Source organism: Pezoporus flaviventris, unplaced genomic scaffold, assembly GCF_033815535.1.
Source record: "Pezoporus flaviventris isolate CSIRO_AGI_PZ_B2104156 unplaced genomic scaffold, CSIRO_AGI_Pfla_v1 ptg000257l, whole genome shotgun sequence".
Taxonomy (NCBI): domain Eukaryota; kingdom Metazoa; phylum Chordata; class Aves; order Psittaciformes; family Psittacidae; genus Pezoporus; species Pezoporus flaviventris.
Window position 1 is genome coordinate 235,660 of NW_026892804.1, and position 8,503 is coordinate 244,162.

Sequence of the window (8,503 nt, forward strand, 5' to 3'; positions counted from 1 at the left end):
CAGTGATGGAGCAGTGACTGAGCAGTGAGGGAGCAGTGATTGATTGAGCAGTGACTGAGCAGTGATAGAGCAGTGACTGAGCAGTGATGGAGCAGTGATTGATTGAGCAGTGACTGAGCAGTGATGGAGCAGTGACTGAGCAGTGAGGGAGCAGTGACTGAGCAGTTAGGGAGCAGTGACTGATTGAGCAGTGACTGAGCAGTGAGGGAGCAGTGACTGAGCAGTGATGGAGCAGTGACTGAGCAGTGACAGAGCACTGATGGAGCACTGATGGAGCAGTGATTGATGGAGCAGTGATGGAGCAGAGATTGAGCAGTGATTGATTGAGCAGTGATTGAGCAGTGATGGAGCAGTGATTGAGCAGTGATTGACGGAGCAGTGATTGAGCAGTGATGGAGCAGAGATTGAGCAGTGATGGAGCAGTGATGGAACAGTGATTGATGGAGCAGTGATGGAGCAGTGATTGATGGAGCAGTGATGGAGCAGTGATGGAACAGTGATTGATGAAGCAGTGATGAAGCAGTGATTGATGGAGCAGTGACTGATGGAGCAGTGATTGCGCTCCGGTCACACCCGCCCACCCAGCCCAGCGCGCAGCGCTTAGCGCAGAGCTGCCCCTGCAGGCAGCTCCCCACACAGCCCGTTCCGCATCCTGGCTGCGGGGACACCGCGGGGCTGTGCTTGGCTGAGGGACACCCGCGGGGTGTGTGAGGCCCAGCACTGCTCTGCACAGCCCCGGCGCTGCAGCAGAGGGGAAGAGCAGGAGCACAGCGCGGGTGTTGTCCAGAATGAAACCGGAGCGGAACGGGGGGTTTGGGAGCTCTCAATGTTCCATTGAGTGAACAAGGGCGGTCAGAGAGGGGTCTGCAGCCAGGCTGGATGGGATGGGCACGGGCTCAGCACCAGCCTGGGCCTGCAAGAAGAGAGATTTTAGCTGGTTTCCTTCCCTGCCACAGCCTTGTGGGTATCATCCCTCTCGTTGCTGCTTCTGAGCTTTCACCACCCAAAGCAATGGGAGAGAGCCCTGGGGCCTGAGCAGGGCATTAGGAGCTGGACCCCTGGGGTCTTGTTCACTGTTGTAGGGCCCAGGAGAGAAAGACCCAAGTCACTATTTCACTGTCTCAGTCACTTCTCTGCTCCGTGCCTCAGTTTCCCCACTGGCAACTGGAAAGTGAGAACCAAGCCACATCCTACCAGGGCAACACAGAACAACTTCTGCATTCCATTGATGGGGCCTGAGCTATGCCTGAGACAGTCCTATTGCTCCAGGACCTGCCCATGCACCCATCCCTCCCCCTCCATCACACTACCCATAAGCCCTGAATGACCAGGACCAATTTCTTACAGCAGGGACACAGCCAGCCCTAAAGCTGGGGAATTCCCAGGGGAAGTTCTGCATTGGCTCCCTTTGTCTGGTGAAGGACACCAACACCCCTTGTCCCCTTGAGAAACACCAGGCAGGACCAGCAGCAGGATCTCAGGACCCCCTCCGGGCTGCTGGGGACAGCCCTGCAAGGATGCTGAGCCAGCGCAGCATCCAACAGACCCAGCTGCTGCTACTGGGGCTGGTATACTAAAGGCAGCTCCTGTTATCTATGCAGCCAAACCACAGCCATCTCCAGGTAAAGCCCTATCAGTTTCAACTGCAAGAGGCTTCCCAAACATGATCTCAACCCCTGTCTGGAGCCAAGGATTGAAGCCTCAGCCCAAGCGTGGCGAAAGGAGCCATCAGACGGCCAGGACGTGGCTCATTGCGAGCCAAAGCTCAGGGACAGCCAAACCCGGGTGCTGAGAGCAGGGGCTGATGCTGTGGGGCCGGGAGGCTCCCCAGGGACACGCTCCCGTCTGCACTGGAGCCAGCAGACGGGCCGGGGCAGGCTGAGCTCCGCACCGCGGCTGAGGCTCCGCATGCCTGAGCGACCGCCTGCGGGTGCGGAGCCAAGTGTGAGCTCCAGGCTCCCTCTGCTGGGCAGGTGGCTCCACTGCACGGGAGGCACGCGGAGCCCACGTCCACATCCACATCATCCACATCCCCATCCACATCCACATCCTCATCCCCATCCTCATCCCCATCCACATCCACATCCACATCCACATCCCCATCCACATCCCCATCCTCATCCCCATCCTCATCCCCATCCACATCCACATCCACATCCCCATCCTCATCCCCATCCCCATCCACATCCACATCCCCATCCCCATCAACATCCACATCCTCATCCACATCCCCATCAACATCCACATCCCCATCCACATCCCCATCCCCATCCTCATCCACATCCTCATCCACATCCACATCCACATCCCCATCCACGTCCCCATCCCCATCCACATCCACATCCTCATCCACATCCCCATCAACATCCACATCCACATCCACATCCCCATCCACATCCACATCCACATCCCCATCAACATCCACATCCCCATCAACATCAACATCCACATCCACATCCTCATCCACATCCACATCCCCATCCCCATCCTGGACCTCCTGCCCCCCTGTGAGCCTGGCCTCCCAGGGAACAGGATAACACGCAGCAAGGAACAGGAGAGCAGTGGGTGCTTCATGGGGCACAGAGGTCTGCCTGATCCTGCAGCGTGCTCCTCTCCTCATGTCCTGGTGGAACTCCAGCCTGGCTGGCCCGGGTTCATTCCACCACACACACACTGAGATCCCATCCCTCTGCTTCCAATTGGGCTGGGGATCTGCTTGGGAAAGGCAAATCCATTCCCAGCAGAGCTGCTGAGGATGAGCAACCCCTCCCTCAACACCTCAGATCCCAGCAGCACAGGGAATGGAGCCGGGACATTCCCCCCTTGGGGCTGGCTGGGGTGGAAGCTCTGGCTGGGAGGGGGGATGCTGCCAGCCCCACACTGACACAAGACAGGGACCCTACAGAAACCCCACTTGTGTTGTGCTCTAGGGGCTAAGCCCTGCAAGAGAACACCAAAAATAACCTTATGAAGGGATAAGCCATGGTTTCCCTTTGGAAACAGCTTCCAGCCCATTTGGTCCCCATCAAACATCCATCCATGTGGGAGCATTGCTGGTTCTCCCACCTCCCCTTTCCCTCTAGATGCGGGGATGCTCCCCTGGACAGAAGCAGAGAGCACCCAACAGGCTCCCATTAAAACCAGTCACAGACTGGTCCGTAGCAGGGCACTGAGCAGCCGGGCTCCCAGAGACAAGCCAATGGAGACGGGGGAAACCTGGCACAAGCTGAGCTCATCATGTGAGCTCCACAGGTTAAATGTGTGGGAAGCGAGATGGAAACGTGCTCCTGGCACGGAGGAAGGACGGCCCAGAGCTCCAGAGCCTTTCCGCTGCACCAGGACCCCCTGAGTGCAAAGAACACCCTTGAGCCCACTCTAGTTTCCAGCCCGGTTTAAGGCTCCAGTCCCACATCACCCACATGTGCTCCCCCTGTGCCATAGCGTGGCCAGAGCAGCTCCGAGAGCCAGGGGACAATCAGAAGGACAAGGATGGATCCTGCAGGGATCTCCCAGAGCTGACTCCTGGCACAGCCGCTTCCAGGGGCTTATCCCAGGAAATCAGCTGTAGGGACAAGGAGCTTCCCCCGGGTGTGGGCAAAGCCAAGAGTTTCATTTCCCTTCCCTGCATGCTCTGGGACAAGACCGTGCCTCAGTTTCCCCTGTTTGCTTTCACCTGCGAGTTAAGATGGGATGAAGCTGAAGGGGGTAAAACGCAGTTTTCCTCCCCAAAACCTCCAGCCCAGCCCAGCGCACGCAAGAAGGAGGCAGTGATTTGTGCTGCCCCTACCCTCCAGATCTCCAAGGGACTGCCCACCCAGCTCCTGGGGGACACAACCCCAGCCCCATTGATCACCCACACGCTGCAGAGCCAGGGCTGTGCTGTCCCCAGGGCCTCACCTGCAGGCAGGGCAGGGCCGGGTGGAGGCAAACATGCCCGGCCCCATCGGCAGGGAGGAGCAGGAGCAGCCGGCGCCGGCTTTTCTCACCATATAAGGCCAGGTTTTGGTCTCCGTGAGCAATGTGGGGAGGAATGTGCACACCTGAGCCCTGCCCAGCACACGGAGCACCTCACACCCGGTCCTGCACCGAGCCCTCACGGGCACAGCATCCCAAAGGAGCTCCCCGGTCCTGCAGCCCATCACGGTGCCCGCTGCAAGGCTGGGCTGCCCCTTGCTGTCATTCACCACCCCAGACACATGGAACACCCCCTCCGGTCCCGCAGCCATCCCTGTGCTCCGTTCCCATCTCTGCCTGGCTCAGGGCAGCCCTGGGGTCCCCACCTCCCAGGCAGTGCCTGGGATACAGGAGATCTGCGGGGGGAGCTTCACCTTTGAGATGCACTCAAGGCTTCGCTTCGGGGGAGCTGGATCAAGGGGGGGACCTGCTTGGGATGCCTGGGGACTCCCAGCAGCACAACTCCAGGGTGCGATGGGGCTGGCAGCCCCATAGCCCAGTGTCCCCCAGGGCCACATCCCGCTGCCACAGCCCAAGGTGAAGGGAGGGATGAAGGACACGCTTGGCCCATCACAAAGCCAAACCAGACCCCAGGCAGAAGGGACAGGAGAGGCACCGAGGTGCCCACAGCCCCTGGGAGCTGTCTCCATGTGCCAGCTCTGCGGTGGCTCCGTGCCCTGACCAAAGGAGGCCGGGGATTGCAGCGTTCCCTTGTTGTGGTGCCAGGAGCAGGGCTCCAGCACTGTTGTGTCAGCTCCTTGCCCCGGGGCCGCAGGGTGGGAGCACCGGCAGGTCCCACACCTCCGCCTCCAGCCCTGCCAGGGCTGCTGCTTCACCACCCTCCCCAGCCAGCCCCAGCTCCTGCCCATCCACAGGCATGGAGGGAGCCTCACCTGAACCGGGTGGCAAGAGGGTGGCCATTTGATGTGTGCCCCCCCTTTAATCCCTCCAGCAGGACAGAACCCAGTGTTGGGACAAGAAGGGTGGGAGCAGCGTGTGCGGGAGCAACGTCGCATTCCCTGCAAGGCATGAGGCAAACCAGGCTTTTCCAGCACCTCCTGACCTGCTCTCCCCTTCACACACACACACACAGAGCAACAGTGGGAATCAAGGGCAGGGAGCAGAGGAGCAGCAGCTCTGCCCACAGGATGTGTTGCTGTATGGATTGTGGCCCATGCTAACTTCCATCAGGTCACGACAGAGTCGGGGATGTTCCTCTTTGCAGCGTGGAGGCTTGGGAAGGCCATCCTGGCCCAAGTGCAGACGTGATGCCAAGGCCAGATGTGGTGAGCTGGTGCCCATTGTGCTGAGTGAGCGCAGGAAAGCAGACAGGACAGGTTAGAAGCAGCTGTGATCACTGCAGCTCTGATCGGGGCCTGTCATATGCTCCAAGCTCAGTGTGGTTCAGAGACCATTTACAGCTTCACACCATCATCTCTCCTCTGCATAGATGCTGAGTCTGAGACAGCTCCCAAAGGCTGGCCTGGGCTGCAGAGCTTCCCTGGTGCTGAGCCTTGCTGACAGCCTGCTCTTGGGCTTCTGCAGGTATCAGCAGCCAGAGCTTGCAACTGGGGCTCAGTTCACTGTCTGCTCAAGAGGTGATGCTGAAGCCTCAGCTCCTCGCCCTCTTTGCTACTTCAACACCACGCATCCCTCAGCATGCCCACCAGAACAACCAAGCACTCGTGGTGCATGTGAGGAGGTGGCACAGGTCCACCCTTGGGAAATGGAGATGCTTCGTGCCCAGACCACCCAGCTCTGCTCCCTCCCAGCCCCACTGATCTCTCCCATGCACAGCCCCACGGGGCAGCCCCCAACCCTTCCACAGCCCCTCGAAGGCACAGAGGGGCCCGGGGGAGCTGGGGCAGTGCCCAGCACGCAGGGCAGGGCGCAGAAAGGGGTTGAGGTTGCAGGCTGGACGGGATGAGTCACAGCAGGATGGGCAGCCCAGCGCCGGAGCAGCCTGCTCCTACTCTCCACCCTCCCGGTACACCCTGGGAAGCTGCTCCCCGTGGGAACCGGGATGCCACAGGCAGCCAAGCCAGTACCAAAACATGGCTATTGCTGAGAGGAGATTAAAACTCTCCGTCCCTGCAGAGCAATGACTTAGCAAGAGCAGCAAAAGCCCCGAGCTCAGCAGGTCTGGGTGCTCCAGATTGGCTGCTTGGGGCTGGCAGGAGCCCGGTGGCCCGGAGCCAGGGATTCATCACACACTGGGAACGCCGCTCACCCGCTCCTGCTGGGGCCTGCGCTGTTTGCGAGAGCTCCTGGGCACACCCTGCAATTCAGGGCTTTGGAAATGAAGCACCTGGGGATGAAGGGGGGGGGGGGGGGAGAAGGAACCACTTCAGAGCTGAGGAATCCCAGCCCTGAGTCACGGCGGGGCTCTGACGCAGGGAGCGGGGCTGGGAATGATGGGAAGAGGGTCAGGGGAGGGCAACCAAGCCCTGCGAGGGGACCCTGCAGCCCCTCTGTACAAAGCACAGTGCCAGCATCCATCCAGCCTCCCCATGGTGCCATCAGAGCCCAGCTTCTGCCCATGGAAATGGGCTGAGCTCTTTGCTTAGCATGAGCAAACCTTCCCCAGTCCCTAACACCCAGGTGCCCAGCTTAACCCACCTCTACGGCACTGAATCAGCTCCAGGAGCGATAGCCCAGTGCAACATCAAGCCCTGGCCATCAATCTCTAACACCCCATAAGCATTCAACCCTTTGAGCTGCCCCAACACACACAGGAAAGAGGTTTACACTTTAAAAAGGGACTAGAAAACATCTGGCTCAGTTTCCAGCTCTTCCAGAGCCTTATCATGCAGCCAAAGCGATCTTTGTGCAGGGTAAGTACAGCAGGGCTGAAAGACACCATTACCAACAGAGGAACCCTCATCTGGAGCCTTCGTTATCATTTGCAGGGGTTAGAAATAAAAGACAAGGAGTAAGACACCACTGATTCAGATCTACAGGCACAGATCCACTCTAGGTTTACATCTGCCTGTCCCACTGAGCTCAAAGAGGTGTAAATCCAGCACTGCCCTAGCACTTCACTGCATAGAAGCTGGGGTAACTTCACTAAGTCACTGATGCTGCATCGGTTTATCCCCAGAGCACCAGCTCTCCCAGTGGGTGACACTGGTTTAAGTCCCACTTCTTGAAGTCAGAGCAACATGGAAGAACAGTGGCTCTTCTGGGTCAAGCCTACCAACAACAGGAAACCCTCAAACACTGGGAGCCCACAAGACTTACAAACTACACAAGGGGAAACAACTCCAAAGGTCTTTTCCTGTTAAAGCAGCAGCTCACAAAGGCACTAGAAGACCCTGGGGTTCATTTTAGCCTTGGATTTGTCATGGGGAAACCTGAAACTCAGCAGCTCTTAAGAGCCAGACCCCAGGCAGCATCAGACACACGGATGCTGCTCCATCCTCATGTCAACGCCTTCTCCAACCTGGTTTTGAGGGCACCAGGGTGGTGTGGAGTGTCTGGCTGAAAGAGAAGGGCTCCATGCATCCATCCATCCATGCATGCTCCGCTGGCAGCTTCCCAGGCAGCTCAGACTCATGGCAGCAAACACCTATGGGACGTGTTGAGACCTGAGCACTGGATTCTGCTCTCCCTGGAGGAGTCGCCCACGTAGGTATCTGCAGCGTGCACATTATACAACACACGTTATGTAGGGCACAGCCACAGAGCATCCAGAGCAGAGCCCCTGACCTTGCAAGTGGGGATCCCACGTGCACCAAGCAGAGGATCCAGGGCTGGCAGGACTGAAGTTCAACATAAAATACCTTCCTGTAACCCAGAACCATGAACTTCCCCCTTGCTGGAAGGTTCTCAGCTCATGATGAGGTATTAAGTAGAGGATAAAGCAACCCATGGTCACCTCCTGACCATGCAGCAATGCTCCAGCCCTGTGCACTGGTTAGAAACCTGGCTCACAACTGGGAATTGCCTCTTGGCTGCAGCTCCCATCCACTGCTTGGTTCTGGGAAGGGGCAGCGTTCCAATCTCTCCTTCCTAAGGTGGGCTGAGCCATCCCAGTCCTCTTCCCACCCCAGAAAAGAGCCCAGTTCTTCACTCAAGGAAAGGAAACCACCAGCGGCAGCCTGGCCATGCTTGTCCATCCAGGTCCTCACAAGAGGCAGCATCAGCATAGCAAGACTTCTGCTGCTCCTGAGCCTCCCCAACCCCTGCCATCCTCACAGCCCCAAGATTAACCTTAGGTTGGTAGCTGGCTCAGGTACTTGCCAGCACTGAGAGGACAGAGCTGCTGGGACCAGCTTGGGACTGTATTGAGGATGCTCCTGTCCACAAGTGGAGCTGTGATACGGAGACTTAACTTCACCTGCCTGTTCCAATGCCACACCATCACCTTGCTCCTGATTTAAGCTAAGAACACTCACAGGCATCTGCCAGCTTAAACCTAAGTGGAATAAGCAAACCTTCAGTGAGCATTGGCTACAAGCAGCAGTGGGATTAGACTCCAGCGTGTTCCACGGAGCTGGACTGGGCCCCTCTCAGAGTTACTTTTGTGCCAGTTCCTCTGGGATTTACT